Source organism: Rana temporaria, chromosome 2 (genome assembly GCF_905171775.1).
Source record: "Rana temporaria chromosome 2, aRanTem1.1, whole genome shotgun sequence".
Lineage (NCBI taxonomy): Eukaryota > Metazoa > Chordata > Amphibia > Anura > Ranidae > Rana > Rana temporaria.
In genome coordinates, this window is record NC_053490.1 from 349176301 (window position 1) to 349203024 (window position 26724).

The 26724-nt window shown below is 44.7% G+C and overlaps 1 protein-coding gene across 5 annotated transcripts in view; it reads left to right on the top strand.

Moving 5' to 3' along the window:
• Positions 1 to 26724, top strand: part of PLEKHA6 (pleckstrin homology domain containing A6) — a 1721986-nt gene that overhangs the window by 528565 nt on the left and 1166697 nt on the right. The gene's annotated exons all lie outside the window — the stretch shown is intronic.

Here is a 26724-nt window from a genome sequence, read left to right on the forward strand (position 1 = left end):
ACCGTATCCACAGAGTATTTGCGCCCAAATTTGCGCCAGCGTAACGTAAATTCCGAGGCGTAAGGCGGGGTAATTGAAAGTGGGAAGGAAGTGGGCGTGCTTCATTGAAATGAGCCGTGACCCCATGCAAATGAAGGGCCGGCTGGCATGCGCATGCGCAATGGTGCTGACTCTGTTCATAGCCTCTCTGCGCATGCGCAGAACTCGGCCCGACGCAATCAGTGAGATAGGAACTAGGCCAAGCATACTTAGTGAGATACGCCCTGTGCTTAAATAGGCCCAGACAAACGCCCTTCCATTGAAAAAGTACATCCCTGTGTTTCCCTTCCTGAAGCGAGGTGCTTTTGTTCTGTTGTCTGTGGCTGTTTGTTGGTTTGTGTAGGAGTGTTGTAGCAAAGATTTTTTGGAGAGTGAGATAGGAGATTGTATTAGCTGTCTGTTTGTTCTGTTTGATTTTGGTGTTTGTTTTTTCTGTGTGTTTTTTGGTGTCTGTATTAGCTGTCTGTTCTGTTTGATTTTTGTGTTTGTTTTTTGCTGTGTGTTTTTGTGCTGTGTGATTTTGTGTCTGTGTGTGCTGTTTGTTTTTGTGTCTGTTTGGTGCTGACTGTTTGGTGGTGATATGGGACCAAAAAAGAGGAAGTTAAACTTCTCTGTCCGGGAGAAGCAAACCCTTGCTAGGGCCATTTCCCGTCATGGGCGATATTTGCATGGCCCTGCAGATCCTCCAGGACATTACTGATGAGATCAATGCGTTGGGGGGGGGGGAGACGAGGACCGTCAGTGGGATCTCAAAAAAGATCAATGACCTCCGCCGCCTGGTCCGTGATAAGCTAGCCAAGCTTACAGGCCATTCCAGGGGCACTGGCGGGGGACCACCTTGCACCATCAGGCTGACTGAGGAGGAGTGGGCAGTGGCCCGGTGCTTCAACAGGTAGCAAGTGGTGGGCCTGCCTGGCTTTGACTCTGAGGAGGCCGTGAGGACAGGTACGTTTTTTTTTCCATCTGGCGAGTAGCATGTGTGTGGGGGGGGGAGGGAATATGTGCCAAGTGTGTGGATCCTCCAACCTGTGTATGTTTTGTGTCATCCACAGATGGCCAGGAGGGTGCTGGGCCATCAGGCCAGTCTGCACCAACCCCCGGACATCAGGCTGCTGAACTTCCCCAGGCAAGGCTGGAGTCCTCAGGGGAGGAGAGTGGCCACAACTCACCTCATGAGGAGGATGAGGGGGAGGAGTTTGAGGAGGATCAGGTTGACATAGCCATAGTGAGATACTTCTCCTTTTGGAGGAGTCTCCCCCTGGGGCTGGCAGCAGTCAGGCCACCATCAGGGGTAGCCCCTCCCACTCCTCCCCCAACAGGGCTCCCCTCCCAGGGGGCTCCCCTCCTCCCAGGCCACAAGCCTCATCTGGAGGCAGTCAGGCCACCATCAGGGGTAGCCCCTCCCACTCCTCCCCCAACAGGGCTCCCCCCAGGGGGCTCCCCTCCTCCCAGGCCACAAGCCTCAACTGGAGGCAGGAAGGCCACCCAGAAGACCAGGGGGGTGGCCGACTTTCTGTCGGCCAATCTGCGGAGGGACCAGGCCCTTCAGACCCGCCATCTGGGTGAGGTCACCCAGACTTTGGCACAGATGGAGGACAGCCTGTCCTCTATTAAGGACTCAGTGACTGAAATGAGCTGCAACTCCTTGGCGTTCATTAACTGTTTTAATGAACTGCAGACTGCAACAACAGGCGTGGGTCAGGAGGTGCATGCCCTGACCCAGGCTGTCCAGGACAATACCCAGGCTGTCCAGGCCAATACGGCAGCCCTCACTGTGGGCCTGAACAGGATAGCCATGGCCTTGGAGGGCAGGCCAGCAGGTGGGCCGAGCCCAGGGGAGGCTCCTCCTTCCCCTGATTCCCCCTCCATGAGTCTCCCCTGAGGGGCCGTGGCCATGGCCGTGGTCGTGGCCGGCCCAGGCGTGGGTCACACCGTCGTTCATTTTTTGTGTATTTTTGTTTTCAGTGCTTTTTTTGTTTTTACTGTGTTTATGATTTGTTTTATGTTTGTGAATGATGTATGAATGTGGGGGTGACATTCCTGCTGGAAAAGGGGTGTCACCCTCATTTGTGGTGGAGTAGGGTTCCCCAGGACCAGGGAGAAGTGATCCCAGGTCCGTGTGAAAAGTGTATGAATGTACAGTGACATAATTGGAGCCTTGGCGGGGCGTTGCTGCTCCCTAGTACCGTGCGGTGTACTTTGGTCTAATCCAATTCGATTTGGATGTGGGGTGTGTGTGCTAGTGACAACAGTGGTGTGCATGCATGCATTCTCATTGTGCCATGATTAATGTGTGGGTTTAACGTGCAAAGATGCCTTCTGCGAGGCGTCTCCTGGCTGCTCTTCCCTCAGAAGACGGGGTACCCTCGGTTAGGGGGGGAATGTCTGGTTCGGGGGTCAGGTCATCACGTAGGTCAATCTCCAGGCCCCTTCTCATGGCAACGTTGTGCAGAATGCAACATGCACCGATGATCTGGCACACAAAGTTTGGGGTATACAACAGGGTACCCCCAGACTTATCCAGGCATCGGAAACGGGACTTCAGGAGGCCAAAGGTGCGTTCCACCACTCCACGGGTATGTATGTGTGCTTCATTGTATCTTTCCTCTCCTGGGGTTTGGGGTTCCGAAATGGAGTCATGAGATGGGGTCCAAGTGCATATGCAGAGTCACCTGGAAGGGAAAAGACAGGAGGATGTTAGTCATGCATGTGCCCCTCGTGATGTCTGCATCATGGGGGGGACAGTCATGCCTGACACCCATGTCACTCACCAACCAGCCAGCTGTCCCCATACACGTTCTGTTCAAATTCTCTTGGGATGTGGCTTTGACGGTATATGTAGCTGTCATGGCTGGATCCTGGGTGTTTGGCACGGACGTGCCATATGAGGTATTGGGCATCGGCTTTCACCTGTACGTTGATGGAATGCCAATGCTTCCGATTGCGGTATATGTGCTCTGTCTCATGGGGGGGCTGTAGTGCCACATGTGTGCAATCAATGGCCCCCACGGTGAGTGGGAATCTGGCAATTCTGTAGAAATCTGTCATTGTCTTCATCCGCAGGTCCTCCTGGGTGTGTTTGATGATTTAGTTGGCCATGCGTCTGAGGATTGCAGGGACAACCTGGTGCACACATCTGCTAATGGAGGATTGTGCCATCCCAGCCACCACTCCACTTGTGCGCTGAAAAGAGCCAGTGGCAAGGAAATGGAGTGTTGCTATGACCTTGACCAGTGGATCCAGTGCATGTGAGCGGTGTGTTGGGCTGGTGATGTCATCCTGCAGGGTTCTGGTTAATTCCATGATGGCTTCAGGGCTGAATCTGAAGGTGCGATACACCTCAGAAGCAGGCATGCCAAAGACATCTAGGCGTGTGCGGTATATCCTCTCCTGTGCCCTCCTCCTCCTCCTCTGTTCCCTTCTCCTTCTGCGTGCCTCTAAAGTCACTAGTATAGCTATGAGCATGGATGCCCCTGGCATGTTGGCATACAGATTGTTGTCCTGCAAGTGTGTGTGCTCAGCTCGTCCTTAATGGTGTTGCTTTAGCTGACCTGCACACGTCTGGTGCAAAGTTAAGCCTGCTTTTATAAGGTGTAACTTTAGACCGGACATTCAGCTGATGCGCACAGGGCGTAGCCTGCGCCGCACAAACGTACTTTTGTGGATCGCCCTAATTCCCTCATTTGCATATTTGAATAGCAAAACAATGGTGCGTCTAGCGTATTTTGCGCCCCAAGATGCGCCGGTGTAATTGTTTTACGCCGGTCGGAAAAAAATGGTTTTCATGCGTATCTCGTTTTGAGGATACGGCGCAGAGATACGCACGGCGCATTTTTACAAGTACGCCGCGCATCTCTAGATACGCCGGCGTAAGTGCTTTGTGAATCTGGCCCTTAGTATTTAACAAAAATCATACAGATTTGGTTGTAGAAAATAATAAGTTAAGGATTGAGCAATTTTTACAAAAATTCCAAACTTGGTTTTGGTTATTAAATTAAAAGTAGTAAATTGTTCTAATTTACTAAAGTTTACCCAGGAAAAATATTAAAATATGAAAGTTATGTTCAATCTAAAAACTTTATAAAATTATTATAAAAATTGTAAAAATAAAATAAAAACAAACAAGTGCTAAAAGTTTTTATAATGTGACATTTCTGACAGAATATAAATTATGAGTAATTTTCTCGGAGGAAAACGCTGGTCGGTTCATGCGCAGGGACTGATCAGTGGGTTTCGCGAGATTTGTCTTCTAAACGATCTTTTGTCGCTGCTGTAGTCAAGGAATGTCATATTATAATGTAATGTACATGATTTTTGGCAGATGTACAAACCAAATATGTTTTACATTTTTTAAAAAAGGGTTAAAAATTTGAAAAACTGTACAATTCGATTGTATGGTATATGGTGTATCGTATAGATCTGGTACAATCTGGGCAAAGGGGGGGAACAGATGTTTTCTCTTAAGAGATTGTTAAAGAGATGTTTTCTTTTCTCTAGCATTTAGAGATCAGGTTACACAGACTGACACTCTGTGACCTTAGCTGCTAGAGGTCAGGAAAATTGCCTTTCCGTGTGTTTGCAGAAACCAGAAACTATGTGCCTGTCTTTCTTTCTTTCTTTGTTTGTTTCCTTCTTTCTTTCTTTCTTTCTTTATTTCTCTCTCTCTAATGGCATTGTCAACAAAACCACGTGGGATTTCATCCGGGTAAAATTTCCAATCTCGCCAACCTTTTATGCACTCCCTAAGGTGCACAAAAACCCCAATAACCCCCCGGGGAGACCTATTATCTCCGGAAGAGGGTCGTTAAGCGACAATGCCAGCAAGTTAGTCGATGAATTTTTGAAACCATTGGTAACCAAACTACCATCATACGTCAAAGACACCATTCACTTCCTACAAATTATTGAGGATCTTCACATCCCAGACTATGCTATACTGGTTACCATCGATGTAGAAGCAATGTATAGCTCCATTCCTCACAACCAAGGAGTCGCATCGATAAAACATATTTTACTGTCAAAAGCACAATGCGATCCATCTTATCAAGAATTCATTATTTCGCTACTTGAATTCATCTTAACCCACAATGTTTTCGGTTTTTCAGGCTCCCACTACCTCCAGATACAGGGAGTTGCAATGGGGACTTCGTGTGCCCCTTTCTATGCAAACCTGTATCTGGGGGAGTGGGAGAAAAATATTTTCTTGGATGATTCCTTAGCTGCATATACGGACCATATTATAGCATGGTACCGGTATATCGAAGATATATTTATGATCTGGGATGGCCCACCGGATTCATTACAACCATTTTTTGAAAAATTAAACAAAAATGATTTTAATCCAACATTTACGATGAATTCCGACCAACAATGTATTCCTTTCCTGGACGTGGAGATCTTCAGAGATAAGCAGCAAAAACTCTGTAGCAAACTTTACAGGAAACCTACATCTGGGAACAACATCCTACATGCTTCTAGCTTTCACCCAGAAGCACTAATTAAATCTATCCCATACGGACAGTACTTACGGATTTGACGTAACTGTTCCTGCGATACAGACTTTAAAGATCAAGCTTGCAAACTACGAGATAGACTGCTACGCCGGGGCTACTCACACTCCTGCCTTAAACAGGCATACAAACGAGTGTGTATAAAAGATAGAAACATCATTCTACACTCCACTAAACCCTGCAACGACAGCAATCCCATTCGGATTATCACGAAATTTAGTACGCAACATCATGCCATTACAAATATAATAAAAAAATATTGGCATCTACTCTCTATGGACTCCGCTCTAGGACAATTCGTACCGAAATACCCACTCTTCTCACTCAAAAGAGTCAAATCCATCAAGGACAAACTCATCACAAGTGAATATAAAGGTGACTCACGATCGGACCCTTGTAAAGCTTATGGTACATTTATGTGTGGTAAATGCAATTACTGCAGATTTATGTATACAGATAAAAATCCAATGCTCCCTAATGGGCAAATTTTCCAACCCCAACACTTTGCCAACTGTAAAACCCTGGGGGTTATCTATATGCTAGGCTGTGATTGCGGCTGCTTCTATATAGGCAAAACAAAATTGCAATTTTGGCAACGTGCCTATAAACATATTAGGAGCATGAAGCAAAATGACCCAGAGCTTCCCCTGGGACGACATACCTAACTAGTACATACAGGGAAATTTCCCAATATTACATTTCTTATCCTTGACCGTGATCACCCCAGCTCCAGAGGCGGAGATTGGAACAAAGCCATCCTCCAACTGGAGCTGCGATGGATATACACGTTACGAGCCACAATGCCCCCTGGACTCAATGAAGCAATATGCTTTAAACCCTTTCTAGACTACTTCCCCCCCGGGGGGAATGGAAAAGTAACCTACAAAGTATCTTTATCTCCACACATTGAGCACCTATTATAGATTTATACCATCTATTCCACCATAGATTGTAACCCTCCTATACGTTTCTAAGAAGTGCTGCCCGGCGCAAAATTGCTGCCTAGTGACTTTTGTCTACCTGGCGGCATCAGATGGTGGCCTGGCAGATACATTTTGTCTGGCCGCCATCTTGCTCCTCTTGCGCCCAGTGCGCATGGGGAGCTTTTGCGTCGGTGGGCTCTGACGTGGCGCGTCGTCCCGCTGCGCGCGCATGCGCACTGCGGCGAGTGTGCGCCATACAGAGCCCAGGGATCCAGTTCCCCTGTCAGCTCAATACCGTCCTCATTAGCCGTGCGAACACAGCTGCAAATCCTGCAGTGTGCGTCGCTAATTGGCGTGAGGACGGTATAAATACTACTGAGAGGAGTCAGTCATTTAGCATCCAGCCTTAGTCTGAACGAGATGACTGCTTCTCCACACAAACTTCTCTAAGGTAAAAACAATAATATTTACTTTCACTGCTCAGTATGTAGATTTTATATTTTTCAACTACCCTTTGATTGCCTAAGATGACGATGGCTATTTAAATTATACCTCTTTTCCAAAAACTCTATAATAACCTTACATTTACATTTGGAGTTTTCACCAATGAAAATCAATTATGGGCGCCACCTAGTGACACTTTGTCAATACTGCACCCTATAGCTTTTATTCAATGACTTGAATCAAGCCAATAATAACCATAATATTTATAGCCAGTTTTTCCTGTATCTATTTTGTTTATCGTGATTTAGTTTTATACAAATTATCAATTAAATAAATTACATAGGCATATATTCTATTTAATCTTTCAGTCCAATACAATCCATCCTAGCAAGCAAGAACAATCTGGTAAGAGATCTGATATAAATCCCCATCATTAACTAGATAAAATCTTACTCTAACCACTTTAAAACGCATATCATTATATACCATATTACAGGGCCCAGGGAATTCACTGGCTCCAGCAGCACTTCTTCTCTGAAAGAAGGTACCAGGTGTTTTGCAACACCATCCTCCCATACTATTAACCACATTAACCACTTAAGCCCCGGACCTTTAGGCAGCTAAATGCCCAGGCCAGGTTTTGCGATTCGGCACTGCGTCGCTTTAACAGAGAATTGCGCGGTCGTGCGACATGGCTCCCAAACAAAATTGGCGTCCTTTTTTCCCCACAAATAGAGCTTTCTTTTGGTGGTATTTGATCACCTCTGCGGTTTTTATTTTTTGCGCTATAAACAAAAATAGAGCGACAATTTTGAAAAAAATTCAATATTTTTTACTTTTTGTTATAATAAATATTGCCCAAAAACATATCTAAAACATTTGTTTCCCTCAGTTTAGGCCGATACGTATTCTTCGACCTATTTTTAGTAAAAAAAATCGCAATAAGCGTTTATCGAATCGTTTGCGCAAAATTTATAGCGTTTACAAAATAGGGGATAGTTTTATTGCATTTTTATTAATTATTTTTTTTTTACTACTAATGGCGGCGATCAGCGATTTTTTTCGTGACTGCGACATTATGGCGGACACTTTGGACAATTTTGACACATTTTTAGGACCATTGTCATTTTCACAGCAAAAAATGCATTTAAATTGCATTCTTTATTGTGAAAATGACAGTTGCAGTTTGGGAGTTAACCACAGGGGGTGCTGTAGGAGTTAGGGTTCACCTAGTGTGTGTTAACAACTGTAGGGGGGTGTGGCTGTAGGACTGACGCCATCGATCGAGTCTCCCTTATATAAGGGATCACTCGATCGATACACCGCCACAGTGAATCACGGGGAAGCCGTGTTTACACACGGCTCTCCCCGTTCTTCAGCTCCGGGGAGCGATCGCGACGGAGCGGCTATAAACAAATAGCCGCGCCGTCGTCCCGGATCGCTCCCCGAGGGAACCCGACCGCCGCATGTAGCGGGGAGGGGGGGGTCCCGATCGGACCCCCCACCCACTAGAAGGCAAGGACGTACATGTACGCCCATTTACCTGTACGTGCCATTCTGTGGACGTACATATACATGCGGCGGTCGGGAAGTGGTTAATAAGATCTGGACCAGCAGTCAGCTCGTGTTTTTAAACTACATGATCAAAAAGACCTGTACATGATACAGCTTATTTAGCTGCAAATATCACAAGTTTATTACACAAAATAATTTTTTCACATACAATTTTTTGCTTATATATAAATACCATATGGTTTATACTGACCATTTTTTATACATACTTTAGAGTGATGTGTGACTCTCCAGTACACCCCTGAAGAAAGAGAGACATCTCTCAGAAACGTCGGGACAGTTCTGTGAACCAAACTACACAACGCAATGCTGTAATCTTGTATTTATATGTACAAATATCTCATGTCTACCTCCGATCATGTTGATTTTTATTGAATGAATTTTTTTGACTTTTCTAATAAATGTTATATAAAGATATACTTCTTCTTTTCGCTCACTATACGTGCCTTAAAAGTCCAGTTAGGGGATCTAGTTCTCCTTTTTCTTTCTCTCTCTCTCTGGTATTTTACTAAAATATGGTGTTAATCTGCATAGCTAAAGAAAAGGTTGGTTAAAATAGTGAAAATTAACCTCCCTGGCGGTATGATTCTTTCAGAAAAAACATGCTAAAAGCGGTACCATTATTTGCAAGGAAATTTGGCGTTTTATATTGTAGGTCTGTAATTTTTAGAAATAACTCACTTAAATCTGACCAAACAAGATTCTAATAGGCATCCCGTGTATTACATTTTTTTAAAAACAAAATTATAAATTATAATATAATAAATAATTATAAATAATTATAACAAATAATAATATAATTATAATAAAAATTATTCAATAATGTAATCAAATCAAAATCACTGAAATTTGCTCAGTTGCAGAATTGTCGCTGTCATTACTTTTATTTTTTTATGACGAATTTCCCCACAAATCGCTATCGCACAATTCTGCAAGTGATTATAATTTATTATCGCTGTTTTTTAGCTGATCTAAAACTATTTTTGACATAAAGGGACACTTTTGGTTGCTATGGACAATCTACAGTTTGCAGGGAGAAAAACGGAAAATTGTATACTTACCTTCCGTAATTTTCCTTTCCTGACGCATCTTCATGGCAGCACACACTGGGTTGTGGCTCCGCCCCCACAACCTGACAGGATTGGTTAGCTATAAATTTGAAGAGGAGACACCCGGCATTATTCTCCGTAAATATCATCATTGAACAGTAGGGTGGGCAGCTGTGTGCTGCCATGAAGATGCGTCAGGAAAGGAAAATTACGGAAGGTAAGTATACAATTTTCCGTTTTCCTGACGCATTCATGGCAGCACACACTGGGAAATAACTCGCCAGTCGGGAGGGTTCAATGCAAAAGTATTTTATTCCCTATAAGGCAGAGGAATTGGCCCTGATGACAGATCTGCCAAATTCGGCCGTAGCCAATAGAGCGGCGTCCACCCTGTAGTGGGAGATAAAGGTATGCCTGGAAGACCAGGTTGCTGCTCTGCATATAGTTTCCGCAGAAACACCACAATATGCTGCCCACGAGGTTGCCACTGCCCTGGTTGAGTGCGCCCTGACGCCTTCCGGGATCTCCATCTGCTGAGTGGAATACGCTTTTCCAATAGCCCTGACCAGCCAAGAGGCGATGGTGCGGGAAGTGGCCGCCTGGCCCCGCCTGGCCCCGTGAGGTATAATCAAGAGAGCGTCTGTTGATCTGAGATGAGTAGTAGCCGACAGATATTTGGAAATTGTAGATTTAATGTCCAAGGCATGAGGTTCGCCATTCTCGTTAGCAAGGCATGGTAAGACGATGTCCTGGCTGTAATGGAAAGCCGAAGAAACTTTGGGCAGGAACCGGTCTGACGGTCTCAGAATCACTCTGTCGGGATGAAAAATCAGGTATGGCTCTTTAGACATGAGAGCTTGCAACTCTGACACTCTCCTCGCTGAGGCAATGGCAATGAGGAAGGATAATTTTAAGGTCAGATCCCATAGAGAAATCGAGTTGAGTGGGAAGAAGGGTGGATTGGAGAACGCCTCGAGGACCACCGAAAGATCCCAGGACGGGAAGGACGGTCTTCTGGGTGGTCTGATCTTTACGCATGCCTTCATGAACTGGATGATCAGAGGATGCAAGGCCCACCTGGTGCCAGTTTTGGCGGACAGAGCGGAGATCTGTACCTTTAGGGTGCCTGAATTTAGTCCCTTGTCAATTCCCGTTTGCAGGAACTCCAGGATCTGGTAAGGATCGGGTGAGACGGGGTTCCAACCTTTGAGTTGCGCCAGCTGGGCGAATTTTTCCCAAATCCTGGTATAAATGGAGTTCGTGGAGGATTTCCTGGCTTGCATTAAGGTTGTTATAACCGCTTGGGAACATCCTTGTTCCCTTAGTCTAGCCCTCTCAACCTCCAGGCTGTCAGGTGGAGCCTGTCTGGGGCTGGATGGGGGGACCGACCTTGGAGTAGGAGATCCGCCGTAACTGGAAGGTGGATTGGAGGTCGGGTATTGAGCTGTAGGAGCGTCGTAAACCACGGTCTCCTCGGCCAGAATGGTACCACTGTGATTACTGTGGCCGACGACCTTCGGAGTCGCAATAGGAACCTCGCTATTAGAGGAGTTGGGGGGAAGATGTACCCCAAATTGAAGTCCCATGGGTGAAGGAGACAATCTGTCCCCTCCGCTGTTGGAAAGGGTACCCTGGAAAGGAATCTCGAACATTTGGCATTCGCTGGTGTTGCTGCCAGGTCTATCTCCGGAACCCCCCAGGTTTCCGTTAGGACGGCGAACACCCGGGGATTCAAGGACCACTCGTTGTTGGATAGAAGTTCTCTGCTCAGAAAGTCGGCTAGCGTATTCTGTGCCGCTGGGACATAGACTGCTCTCAGGTCCAGAAGATGTATCTGGGACCACTCCATTATGGGGCGAACTTCTTCCAGAAGAGTGAGACTTCGGGTACCGCCCTGTCTCTGGATGTAGGCTACCGCCACCCTGTTGTCCAACCGAATTAGGACGCTCTTCCCCTGTAGAAGAGGCGCAAAGGCTAAGAGGGCCTGGAATGCCGCTCGGAGCTCCAGTATATTTGAGACTGTCCCCCGAGCAGGGAAGTGCCAGTGACCCTGGGCTGTCTGATCCAGATAGTGAGCCCCCCAACCTCTCTCGCTGGCATCGGATGTTACTATCTCCGGTTCCGGAGGAGCTATGGGCCTGAATCTTCTGAGGTTGGAAGGGCAAGTCCACCACAGAAGGGAGTTTCTTACATGACTGGGGATACTGATGGGTTGGTGCATTGATGCTCCGTCCCAATGCCTGAGAAAGGTGTTCTGCAGGGTTCTCATGCGCCATTGGGACCATTGTACCATGGGTATGGTGGATGACATCGAGCCCAGCATACTGAGGCAGGTTCTGGAAGACGTGAGACTGGAGGACAATAGATTCTGCACTTTCCGGACTAAGTGATTCACCTTCTCTAAGGGCAGTTGTAGCCTGTTCTGCTTCGTGTCCAATTCTGCCCCCAGGTAAACCATGGACTGTGATGGCTGAAGGCTGCTCTTTCGCCAGTTGATCAACCAGCCAAACTTTTGGAGGGTCGAGATTAGGATTTCCCGCTGGAGGAGTAGAGTCTCCCGATTTGCAGCCAAGAGCAAGATATCGTCCAGGTAATGATGCACCCGCAGCCCCTTCTCTCTGAGGAATGCTATGAGGGGAAGCATAACCTTCGTGAACGTCCTGGGAGCCGAGGAGATCCCGAATGGTAGACATCGGAATTGGTAGTGATGTTGACCGATGGAAAAGCGCAGGAACTTCTGGTATGCGGGATGTATTGGCACATGGAGGTAGGCGTCTGACAGGTCGATCGACAGCATCCAGTCTCCGAGATTTACTGCCAGGAGGATGGACTGGAGACTCTCCATCTTGAAGGCCTCTATTTGAATCCTTCTGTTGAGCCGCTTGAGGTCCAGCACGGGCCGAAGGTCCCCTGATTTCTTTCGAACCAGAAAGAGAGGGGAATAAAATCCCCTGCCTCTTTGGTGCGAGGGAACTTCCACGATAGCTCTTTTCTGCAATAGTTCTAAAATGTATTGCATGAGCAGTTTCCTTTTGTCTAGGGAAGACGGTATTTTGGTGGGTTGAAAGGTAGCGTGAGGCAATACCCCTATAAAGTTCCATCTGTGGCCATGCTCTATTGTAGAAGAGTCCATGGGTCCTCTATGTGGTTCGACCATATTTGCGCAAAACTGCTGAGCCTGGCGCCCACCTGAGCTGGGTGGGCAGGCAAGACTTCAAAAAGACTTCTGCTGGTCCCCTGCAGTAGTGACCTTGGGTTTCTGCCCCCTCGTAAAGGGTGGGCGATTAGGTCTCCATTCTCTCCTGAACTCCCTACCGGGACGATAGGATCTGGCCTCCCTGTACCTCTCAGGCAGATTACGCCTGAAGGTAGGACCTTTATGAGGCTTGGGTCTTCTGTCGGAGGGAATAAGCCCCGATTTTCCACCCGTGACCTTGGAGATTGCCGAATCCAATTTTGTGCCGAACAGGTTCGTGCCATCATATGGTATCCTGCACCAGTTTGCTTTTGAAGCCGCGTCAGCGACCCAAGGTTTTAACCATAAGGCTCTGCGGGCCATAACTGAGGCTAACATGGACCTGGCCGAGGAACGAATGATGTCCACCGAGGCCCCTGCCATAAAGTCACCGGCTAGCCTGATCTCCTGCAAGGAGGATATGACATCCCCTCGATCAGCACCTTCTAGGAGAATCTTCTCAGCATTGGCTGCCCATGCGGAAATGGCCTTGGCGACAGCTGCCGTAGCGATAGCTGGTCTACATGCGCCCCCCGAGGCGGAGTACGCCTTCTTCAATTCTAGGTCGATCTTACGGTCGAGAACATCTCGGAATGATACTGCGTCCTCTATTGGCAGAGTGACATGCCTGGCGAGTCGCATAAGAGAAGCATCCACCACGGGAGCGTTAATGAGGGAAGCGACTTTAGAGTCTTTCAGAGGGTATAGTTTAGAGAGTTTGTTGGACAGACCGGGACGCTTGTCTGGTTTCTCCCACTCCTCCTTAATGAGTTCCTCCAGTTCTTCGATGAAGGGAAACAGTTCGGGATCCCTCCTTAACTCGGGGAAATACTTCCCAACCTTGGGTGGCTCCGTCACGGGTTCTTCCCAGCCTATTGTCGCCTTGACTGAGCGGGCAAAAGGTTCGACTAGACAGAAGTCAAATCCCGACACAAGTTCGCGATCCTCATGATCAGAATGAGCCTCTATTAGTTGGGTATATGGGCCGGAGGCGGATGAAGTGCCCGGAGTGGGCTCATCACGGACCAAGGGAACTGAAGTCCACATTGATTCTTGTGCTGACTCCCCCACGAGCTGTTGGGAGGAGAAATCTGTAGTCATCCTGGCGCCCGTCTCCTTTTCTCTAGTTGCTTCATTAAAGCAAGTCTGACATGCTAGCTTTCCTGGCAAAGCAGTAGCACCGCACACCCAGCAAGCGTTAGCTGCAGGACGGGTATGATAATGCTCACGGTGGGGTGAGGGAGACCGTCTGCGGTGAGACCGGCTATGACGGGAGCGGCTGCGGCGTGATCGGCTGTGTCTTGATCGATGGTAGCGGGAGGAGGATCTTGACCGACTTTTACGGGACCTCCTGCTTGATGCATGCCTGGACCTCTCCCTGCGCCGTGGGCTTGCGTCTCTTGGCCTGATGGGACTGCAACAGAAAGGCAGTGTTAAGTGGCCGGCTCTCTTTTTGTCTCTTCTCTACTTACCCGAAAGTGATGGTCTCCATACCTCGTTTGTTGGTAGTGGTCTGCGAGGGCAGTGGGCTCCATTGAAAAACACAGGGAAGCAGCAGAAGGATGTACTGGAAGAAAGCAACAGAGGTGACAAAATAAGTAAACAAAACACCTAACCAGGTATAGGCATAGGGAAAGGGAAGCACCTGCATACCCTGGGAGAAATCCCTGTGGAATTCCATCAAAGCAGCAGCCTCAGGGAAAAAAAGAAATTTTCAGGCTTTTTTAAATTTGGCGCCGCCGTCGCGGCGCTGATGACGCGTACGCGCATGCGCAGTAGCGTCCCGCGCGTCCCGGCGCCATCTTGGATGAGGGCGAGGGAGGTGTCCGGCGTCATCATTGTGCTGCGCGCATGCGCAGTACGCCCGAGGAGCGCGGCGGTGCAAGGGACTACATGTCTCAGAGAGCCTGCCTAGAAAGAAAAAGGTAAAAACGCCACAATGACACAGTATGAATGGGAACCCTCAGGGGCACATAGGGAAGCCTTGTCATACACACTTTTAGGGGCACACAAAGTGAAGAGCATACCCAGAAGAGGGAAGGGAAGCCTCTGGAGAGAAAAGGGAGAAAATAGTTAGAGAGCCACACTGCCGGTCTAAGCTTATTTAAAGCTTGTACATATGCCAGGAACTTGCCGGGATTAACCCCTGAGACCACCAGAGCGGGGCTCCCCCCATAAAAGCTCTATTAGAGACTGTACAGGGGGGACTTCCAAACAGGAGAGGCTGAACCTGCAGGGGCGATAGCGGTAGGAGACAAGCTGTACGTCCACGTCCTGTCAGGTGAGGATAAAAAAAGAGAATAATGCCGGGTGACTCCTCTTCAAATTTATAGCTAACCAATCCTGTCAGGTTGTGGGGGCGGAGCCACAACCCAGTGTGTGCTGCCATGAATGCGTCAGGAAAAAAGGTTTTTATTATATAAAATGACATGCAGGACACTGGGCAGACCACTAGGGACAGGGGGGGTGTGTTTTTTTTACATACAGTACTGTAATCTATAAGATTACAGTATACTGTGTGTATAGTGTTTGTTTACGTTTTTGAATTTGGCGCCGTTCTCCGTCCCCGTGCGTCGTAACGTCGCAGGGAACGGAGATCGGCGTCACACGGAGGCACTATGTGAATCGAGCGAGGTCCCGCTCGCTCACACAGCGCGGTGGCATCGCTGGATCCAGGGACAAGGTAAGTAAAAAGTGCCTGTGGATCTAGCGAGGCAAGCCCGTGACTGACACGGGGTTACCGATAGTAGCAAGAAAATCTAACCCCGTGTCAGTCTCGGGAAGACCGCCAGGGAGGTTAAAGATACAATATGAACAGATGATGCAGTATGATAGAGCCATATTTATGGAACAAAATGCCACTTTCCAGGCTTCAGATTGACAGATGTATTAATGGAGGGGATACTGTGCCCTTATACTTGGATCCATGTAAGGGAACAGTGAAACTTCCTGTATATTCGTTTGTTTAAACAGTCATGTGACAAGAGTATTCATACTGTATGATCGGTTCTGAAAACTAGTGTAATGTAATGAATAAGTTTTGTTAGGAAATAAAATATTTAGGACAAAGCCCAATATAAAATGAATTTTCGTCTGCAAAATTAAAACGCTTATGAAGGAAAATATAGTAATTAGGTAAAACGGATTCTTTTATGAAATTTTACTTAGTAATGGGAATGTAGATTGGATTAATTATGTTTGCTATGGTCAACAGAGGTTTGTTAATTATAAACAGAGATATGCTCCAAGGTTTAACTGAACACCTAGAGGCCACTGCACAAACGTCTTTGTTAAAATCGCATGACCCTAAACATATGGCCCTAGTGAACAAGGGGGGTGCATTTAGAATGTATGGACAGTACTGATAAAATAGTCATTTTAAGGGGGGGCTGTGATGGGGGGGCTTAAAATAAGCTATAAAAACTTTTTGGTCTATATAAAAATTAACGCAAACGATAGGGGTGCGAAAAAGAGAAAAAGGATTACATTTATTGATACAGAGAAGACACTTGTATTAATCCAATATTTGCAACCATAACATAAATGATATCACTTGTTAAAACAGAGAGGATACTGCTGAATACTGATACAACATACATGATATTACTAAGAATATGGCTATAGAGGATTCAACAATAAGTAATGATAAGTTGTAGAGAGAGAAGGAGAGAGATTACATCACATCACCATGTCCAGGTCAGCTCATCCATCATGATTCAGTCTGCTCAATAAGGACATCATACACTGATGTTCCGTCAATCTACCTTGACTGGTCTTTATACCGCTCAGACTACACTTTTTCCCTCCAAAAACTCTAAAAAACCTTTGATATGATTGGTTGCTCATGTGTCTTTTCAGTATGACAGACCCCCCCCACCCAGTAACCCATTGTTGTCACATCCTCTTGACATATGACCCCTGGCTTCATTGTCTGGCCAAACTATATACACACACCTGGTATGATTGGACATTTCTAATTAACACAGGCAATCTAAATGTGGTTTTTAATCAGACAGATGACAGGAACTTCTTTAATACAATGAGGGGGCATTTATCACATCCCCCCCCCCATTGAGGTAACATCCCTATGCCAACATATGGTCAAAATAAACTTTTGTTAGGTGATCTTCCACAGCTGGGCAAGCTGTTGACACCAAAAACATGCTCCTCAGATGACAGAGTCATCTAAAGACACATCCTAGTCACATTAATAATAAAGCCTTGTAAAAGAAAGACATATATCTTCATACAAATCTTATAAATCTGGATTTGAAAAATCTCTACCACACATGCTAAAATGAAAATTTTATTTTGTGTTATGATTAGAACCACTGAAATGTTTCTCTTTCCTATATTCCTTATACTGTTTATTTGTTTTTATACGCATTATGCATATGTATGTATGGGTATGATCAATACTGCTTATTTTCCTTGAGGATTTTATATCCGATATTGTTTTAAAATAATGAACTCAGCATTGAAAATACAAAGGATTATTATTAAGAGCAGATGCTGTCATCCTCCATTTTCCCCTCATGTTACAAATGTGTCTTCTGGCCCTTCCCCCTACTGTATTCCTAAATGGCTTCACTTCAAACCCCCCTCCTTTCTACTGCATTCTGAAGTGGACTTTAACCTTCCCTCCCCCTTCCTGTCTTCAGCCCACCAAAGGGATTTGGTGTCTCGTGAAAAGCAGAACTGTTTTCCAAATAAGGACTTCCATCTCCTCGCTCCTATAGCCCCAACCACCGTCTGAAATCAAGATGGATCCTGGACTTTAGCAATATGTGCCATGTGCTATAGACGTCACAGAGGGGGTGGGTGAGTGGGAGGGTAATAAGGGGCTGGGATGTATAATGTGAACCTATCAAATGTGCTTGTGTGTGTGATGTCATATTGTTTATAAAAAGACCAATAAATGGGTTTGGCCTCTCTGTTGGGACTGAGCCGAGAAAGGTGAGGATGTGAAATCTCTCTCTGGTTTGCATGCTCTCACCTTATTAATTTGAATCAAACGGCAGTTAGCCCTGAGGTTATATCAGGGGTCAATAGCTGTCACCTTCATAACGCCTTGGTGTCATTTTGGGGTGAGATCTTCTTTTGATATCATTATTCGCCGCCCAACAATATTTGGCGATGTGTCCGCCCCTTTTACATAAAACACATTTAATGGTCGGACTCCCTGCATGGGCCCTTCTCTGAGCATATGGCGATTGAGAATAACATTGCTGCATAACATTACTATGAACAGACTTTATACTTTCATCGCCTGAGGAGTCATCACTAGCGATGGACTCATCAGAAGTCTCCACTGATTCAATATCAGAATAACGCGGTTACTGCACTTTTAGTTAAATCTTCAACATTGATTTCCATCATCATATCACTTGCATCAACCATAGCATATGATTTTTTTGCATGCTGCTTCACTTCTATCTTTGCTGTGCACTGAGCATGTGCGGAGGTATCATCCACCATTGCACATTCGGGTAATTCCTTCCTAAGCAGTATTATAATACGCTCATTCTCTGACTCTTTATGATTCAAAGAGCAATGCAACTTTCTCTCTGTTTACAAGTTTCCTCCAGCATATTAACTTTCTGTTCCAATACACCTTTCTCAGTCACTAATTGTTCAATACGATCATGAGCATCTGCATCGGCCTGTTCAACCATACTTATTATAGTCTTGGTTACACTTTGTACTTGTTCCAATAATTGTTTTCTTTCAGCAAACCATTCTACCTCTTTCTGTTCGGCGATATCTTTCATTTTTAATAACATGCTTATAATATTGGCCATCCTCTCTTTCTTTGTTTTTTTTTGGAAAACGTTTTAAACCGTATGGCATCGTTATGAGTATTGCACTGCTCTAAGAGATCGTTGAATTGTTGTTTTAAAGCATTTTTTTGTATAATATTGAATTGAATACTGCCATTCTTCTTAATAAACTGTTCAAGATCCATATCCATTGATATGTTAAATCTGCAACTAGCTACACTGAAAACCTGTTTGAACAGCTGCTTAGACAATACACACAAACAAACAAACAGAGACACAGATAAAGCTGTTTAAAGGTAGCCTTTACCTGCTTTTACAACAGCTGCTTACAACCACAAAAAAAAAAAAAACTTGTACAAATCTATTTAAAACTAGCAACCAAACAAAAAACTGGCTCGTAACTGGTAGTTCAACAGAGCACACTCTTAATCAGTGATCTATTGTTAAATTGCAGGCCACATTGAACTTCTATAGGAACAGCACATGGGTAAAAATTTTAAAACTTAAAAAAATATATAAAAAAAATACAAAATAAAAATATTCTCTCCCACTTTTTTTGCAAAGATGTATGGTAAATCCTGTCAATTTCTAACCAAGGGTGATCAGCCCTTTACTCGCCAGGCCACTTACCCAGCTAAACAGGCCTATAACAATTTGCATTAGCAATACAAAAAAACGTTACATATAAACAAACAGTAGCCAAAAATCTCACCAGATTTTGCGTGTCCGCTCACTGATGAAATATTTCACAGAAATTTTCCGGACCATCAAAGCAGGGCTTCAGAATTCGCGAGCCAGCGACAATCTTTGTCTGCACTTGAGACGATTTCCAGTTCTGGGTTATTTGATTCCTTAGCTTAAATGGACTCAAAACAAAAATACATTAGGGTTTTGCAGGTTTTGCAGGTTCTGTGCTGAAATACATACAACGCGTCTTCTTATGGGGTGCCAAATGTAGAACGCGATGCAATAATATATATACTATTGTACCCTATATTATATAGCTATCACATAAATGTATTAATGTGTAGTTGTCCCTTGTTTGCTAGTCTAACCTATCAGAGTATGCTAGGCCTAATGCTCTACTGTTAAATTATAAAGACAGATGCACTTGAGTAAAACAAGTTCTATTTATTTCCTTTAAGTAGGAATATCATATTCTAACAACAGATATCTATAAAGTCTATAACAACAATAATAATAATGGATACTTATTCTCTCTGTGAGGCAGCGTCCTTCCTGGCTGAGCTCTCACATGTAACAGAGCTAGGCCTCTGTGAGTCTCATGGAGTTAGGCTTCTGCAGGCCGCATGTCTTAGGCCCAAAATGGCCATCAGAACAAGGTCCCAGCAAGATGGCAGGAACACAACCTCATTACAAGCTTGCTTCGAAGAGAAAGGGGCTGATCTCTGTGTTACAGTTTTTACAAAACTCAGTCATTCAAACCCCCCCATTGCCAACCCCCTGTGCCTTCTGGGCCAATCCTTTCACAGGGCAGTCTCTCTCAAGCTTGCTTGTAGGGTATTGTCTTATAAATATGAGTCAGGTCCCCTGCTATGCAGATTCTGCCTGGGGCAAAATTCCTATGTGCCTTTTAAAACCATGGGATTGCAAGTGTCAGCTTGTTGTAAAAACAGATGTGTAGCATATGACCTCATGCTTTTTAACAACGTCCCATGCACAGCTTCCTGGCTGATGAATGCAAATGTTCCTCCAGTATTTTATGATAACATACTGCATTTATCTTGCCATCAATTTTGACCAAATTCCTGTGCTTTTGTAGCTCACATCAGCGATCCACCTTTGTGTTTCACAGTAGGAATGGTGTACCTTTCATCATAGGCCTTGTTGATTTCTCTCCAAATGTATCGTTTATGGTTGTGGCCAAAAAGCAAACTTTTTGTCTCCTCACTCCAAATAACTTTGTGGCAGAAGGTTTCAGGCTTGTCTCTGTGCTGGTAGGCATATTGTAAGTGGGATAATTTGTGGCATAGTAATGGCTTTCTTCTGGCGACTCGACCATGCAAAGAAAAACAATAGAAGGAAGGAAAGGGGAATGAGTGGTAAAGAAGGGGGGAAAAAAGGGGGAAGGAAGGAGCTGTGAGGAATCCAGCCACAGCCTTGATTGTGGGCTCACCCCGATCAGCCGGCGTCTGACGTCACCGGTGGATCGCGGATGCAAAGGGGATAATTGCACATGCACGAGCGTCACAGGGCAGTGACGTCAGATGCGAGCACGTCGAGTCCACCACCCCAATCTTGTAAAATCTGGCAGATATCCATAGAGAGGCAGAATCCCAGATCTCGCCCAGGATGGAATACATTTTGTGAAATAGGTGCCAATCCATCCCATTCCAGGGACCCAGAAATGGTGCCAATCATCAGATACCAACAACCCAAGTTAGGGCAATGGGTTTGGGGGATAAACCAAGGGATAGGGGAAAAAAACACTTATTTCAAGATAGAAAGGGGACTTAGGTGGGAAAGAAGGGGAAATCCAAACCAACAAGGGTCCGAGGGAAGAGGCGAAAATAAGGGGGACTCAACAATTATTTAAAAAATGCCGCCCAACCTAAAATGGGACAGGGCAATCCACCTTTACCGGAAAACCCACCAGTGAGGTGTCCCAACCCACACGTCCGTATGATCCCCAGATAAGCAGACCAGGTGTTCCCATTAAATATGCAGATACTCCCTCTCTGTGTGTTTCTCCACCTTTTAATGTGACCTATAAATGTTACAACTTAGTTGAACAACAAATTAAAATCTTTTGGTGGATGTAAGTAAAAATTAAAAAAATAAACTAATATGGTTGCATTAGTGTGCACACCCTTAAACCAATACTTTGTTGAAGCACCTGATTTTATTACAACACTATTTTTTTTGGGGTAGGAGTCTATCAGTATGGCACATCTTTAATTGGCAACATTTGCCCACTTGTCTTTGCAAAAAACACTCCAAATCTGTCAGATTGCGAGGGCATCTCCTGTGCGCAGCCCTCTTCAGATCACCCCACAGATTTCCAATCGGATTCAGGTCTGGGCTCTGGCTGGGCCATTCCAAAAATGCTCTGGTGAAACCATTCCTTTGATGATTTGGATGTATGCTGTGGATCGTTGTCATGTTTTATCTTTCTAGTTAAGCCTGAATTTTTTATGCCAATATTGACTGCTATTTGGAACTGTTCATAATACCCTCTACCTTGACTAAGACCTCTGTTCCAGCTGAAGAAAACCAGCCCCAAAGCACGATGCTGCCACCACAATGCTTCACTGTGGGTATGGTGTTCTTTTGGTGATGTGCAGTGTTTTTGCCCCAAATATATATTTTGGAATTATGGCCAAAAATGTCAACCTTGGTTTCATTAGACCATAACACATTTTTCCACATGCTTTTGGGAGACTTCAGATGTGTTTTTGCAAAATTTAGAAGGGCTTGGATGTTTTTCTTAAGAAAAGGCTTCCGACTTGCCACTTTAACCCATAGCTCAGACATTTGAAGAATACGAGAGATTGTTGTCACAAGAACCACAAAGCCAGTACTTGCCAGATATTCCTGCAGCTCCTTTAATTTTGCTGTAGGCCTCTTGACAACCTCCCTGACCAGTTTTCTTTTCATCAATTTTCATCAATTTTGGAGGGACTTTCAGTTCTTGGTAATGTCACTGTTGCCATATTTTCTCCACTTAACCACTTCCCATCCCATCCCAGCCATAGTTATGATGTCTGCAGGAGGAATCTCCCATGTTGGGCAGGCGCATAATATGACATCCTGGGCTTCCCGGCCACCTAGGGGGCGCGTGTGCGCCACATCACTCGCGATTACCGGCAACAGCGCCAAGGACGTGGATCTGTGTGTGTGTAAACACACAGATCCATGTCCTGTCAGGTAAGAGGAGATATAATTTGTCTTACTTCACCTCGTGACAGAGGCCTGATATCTAGAATGTATAGAAACCTAAATGAATATAATTTACCAGACAAAACACGCCAAATGCTGCAATGGGAATCAGATCTAGATGAATCCTTCTCCACTGAACAATGGGATAGCATGACAGATAACCTACGGAAGTGTACCAAGACAGCCTCCATTAGGGAATCTGCTATTAAACTCCAATATAGGTGGTACCTCACCCCTGACAGAATTAATTCATTCTATCCTGCAACATCTCCCCTCTGTTTTAGAGGCTGCCTGGTACAGGGTTCCCTTATTCACACCTTCTGGGAATGTGCACACCTCAAAGACACATGGCAACAGGTCAGTATTAAAATAGAACAGATAACAGGTAGAAGAATAGAACTGACGCCTAAAATGTGTCTCCTGTTTTATCCGATCCCCGACATCCCTATAGCCCACACCAGGCTTATACACACCTTGCTCACATCAGTACACTGGGCGATAGCACTCAATTGGCGCTCCTCCGTTGTGCCATGGTCCCAAATTATGGATCATATGATGTCCATTAAACTAGGAGAACGCATTCATCACACCTTATATGATACTATGAACATATACGATCAGAAATGGAAGCCTTGGGACCTTTCTCTGTTAACTCACTGAATTAAGCCAATTTTTTTTTTATTATCTTTATTTTCTTTTCGTTTTGTTCTCTTTTTTTGCCATCTAACTAATTCATTAGGTTCTTACATTGTTGCATTGTGCTACCAGATAGCCTTTTATACAAACCATTACTTATTTCTCTGCCGCTCGAATACCCGCTATGCATATTCTTCACAGATGTTCACTGCTCTTGTATGTATTTTTGTACTTCTTGCCAAGTTAAAATTTATTCTGTATTGAGACTTATTTTTTCAATAAACCGTTTGTAAACAAAAAAAGAGGAGATATAGATATGGGCAAATCCAGTCCTATGTTCTTTATTGAATGTGATTTGGGAAACTCTCTAGTCCCTGAAAAGAACAAGGGGACATGCATATGTATACATTCAATGACTCGTATTGCACTACCATATGAAGTCCACCCAGTACTCTCTGGAGTACTTGAGCCCAGGGAACCAAAGGTGAGCGCCAATTTAAAGCAATGGCCCACAGGATAGCACTGAGCAGTGTATTCACCAGTTTTTGCTGTGGAGGGAGGATATCGGTTATGGGAGTGAAAAGTAGACACATATGTGCAGTTAACTTGATTAGTGATCCAGTCATCCATGCTACCCTGGAGGGAGCCTGTCTCCATACATGTTCCAGCTGAGGCCAGCTCCAGAATGTATGAAGCAGTGTTCCCGTAGCCTGGCATCCCCTGAAACAGGTGTCCGGGGATTCTGGGTAGAATCTATGTACTCTATCTGGGGTGACGTACCACCTTGTGTGTAGTTTCACTACTGTTTCCTTAAGAGACATAGAGCGGGTACATTTATGCATATTCGCTAACATGTCCGACCATTCCTCCAAGGAAAATTCTTGGCACATGTCAGATTCCCAAAGGGACATCACTGATGATTTCTCTGACAAGTGAATGTTGTTAAGAAAACTATACACCATCGAAATGGTACTTTTCTCCCTAGATGAATGGTTACAGATTGATTCATATTGGGAGAGTCTGAAAGTAGCGTTCAGTGAGTATAGTGATTCATAGAAGTGCCTTATTTGGAGATATTTATAGAACTCGGATCTTGGAATATAAAACTGGTCTTGGAGGAGTGAGAAGGGATAGAAATGTGAGTCATGAGTTAAGGCTTTGAGAGTAGTGAGAGAGTTGTTTTCCCACCAAATAAACAAATCGGGTGATTCATATGCTGGAAGGAATCAGAAGTCACCTAGGAAAGAAGCTGGGGGGGTCTGCATGATCTTAATTTAAACTTCTGGTGGTACAGAGTCCAAAGATGAAGGGATTGGTTCAATATAGTGTTCAGAGCGCTGATCTTCCTTGGTCTTATTCTAGTGTTCCACAGTAGGCCTGGTATGTATAAAGGACGTGATGAGATGGTTTAAAACTTAAGCCAGGGGATCTATGCTGGGGAAGCATGTCATTGGTGCCATCAAATCGCTTGATGGCATCAGGCAAATCAGTGACTGTCTCTGGCACCCCACTGACCCTAATATTGTTTATTTTGTTACGGTTATCTAATTCTTCCAGGTGATTTTGCAATTGAAAAAACATATCTGAAAATGTCTCATGGTCTTTGCGAAGGTCTGCATATGCTAGGATTAGAAAGAATCCCAGAATCGGGGTAGGATATGGGACTTTCAAGATGCAAAAAGGGGAGATATGACACAGGGTAATGTTCATAGATAGCGGCGATTTTCGCCAAACCCACAACACATGAATTGAGAGAACTAATGTTTTTTGATAAAAAGTTAATCATTTATTAATACATAGCATTTGAAAAAATTCCATTATAACATTCTTAAAAAGTCACAGAAAAAGTACTACTTATACAGTCATGTGCAAAGGGACTTCATAAATCCTGTGTTACTAGTTCTACATTTTTCGCCCTAATACGGGGCTTCTTCAGGAACACACAGGTAGGTAGTGATCTACATGAAATATATCAAGAAACAAAAAATGATAATCCAAACAGATAAGCAAAAATTAATAATCATCCATCAGTTAGATAAATTTACATTTTAAGACAGCATACATAAATTTAGCAGATTTCATAGAGTGTAGATTACATTCATAAATTATATATGGTATATAAGAGGTCTATATTGTTCAATTAGTTAAGATCTGGACCGTATCTCCAAGGGCAAACCGCAGAGTGTCTCGAGCAGCGCAGTGAAAACAGTCTCCACTGAGCAGATAACCCTGTCTCATAGGGTGTATCTAAAATGCATCAGGAGTGGATCTAAAATGGCGGCATCCTATGTGCGATCCTATTGAGAGAGGTATATGATGAGCCAATCCCCAGACTTCTGTTCTCAAAGCATCCCAAGCATAGGATAGTAAGTGAGCAAATCACATTCTATATATTCATAAATACACATAGAAAGTGAAAGAAGAGCATGTATAAATCGTCCTGTAGCTACAGGGAAGGGATTCTCATATTATTAATGGATCCAGACAAAAGTCATGACCATTAAAAGGTGAACCTAATAGGTATTGAATCTAATTAAAAAATATATAGTACTTACACTTATATAGAGTATTGCTTTTATATACAGATGCTGGGAAGGAGGTCAATATGTGCACGATCGATATTGTAGCGCTCATATAGCGCATATGCGAGGATGATGTTTTGTCATCAGCTGACAGGTTCTGGTAGATTAGAACTGGGGAAGGTAAAAAAAGGAGAAAAATAAAGATCTGTAGTGTACTTCATATTTCCACAGGAGTCATGGTGTTAAACACCTATGACTCTAATGAAACATACAGTATAGCTGTGCATGGGTCCCAAAGAGTAATGCACAAGTCTGCTGACAGTGACTCAGAGTCCCAGATAACAAGCCCAGTTACCTTGAAGTGATCAGCACGTTATCCACCGAAGCTGGTTAAGTCTCTCTGCATACAGGTAACCCGGTTAGCTCTGCAAAGGGACATACAACGCCAAATGAGAGGAGTGATCAAAGAGTATGAGAGGGAGGATTAAATAGATTGAGCGCTGTATAGATGTATGAATGTTCATATACCTGTGCCTCTGTTTGTCCAGGAATGGAAACTCATCCGGCAGAGCTCACGCTGATGGCGTCAGCTGGCAGGGCTCTTTTATACCCAACTCTCTGCAATGACGCCGCACCACGTGTGAGGTGGGCGGCGTACATTATGTCAGTGGGCGAGGAGAGGTGACCTATTGGCTGGGGAACCCCCCATCTGGAGTCTGCAATCTGAGCATGCGTGATGACGCAAATGACACAGAAGCGTGTCTCCAAAGATGGAGGAGTGGCCGAGCCGTCTATCCAATAGGAGGGTGCGGTGTCCGGCCAATCCCAGCAGTCACAATGCGGACCAACACAGGCATCCGAGTCTCCGCTCGGGTTCAGCATTGTGGGGACAAAGCTGGCGTTGGCCCCTCGGCACCCACAGAGGATGCTATGAGTGGCAGGAGGATGGCGCCTGTGAGGCTGAAAGTAAAAGATTCATCTATTGTATTGCTGTAATACAATGTGTGAATCTACAATTTTCATAGTCATGAAAATAAAGAAAACTCTTTGAATGAGAAGGTGTGTCCAAACTTTTGGTCTGTACTGTATATATATATATATATATATATATATA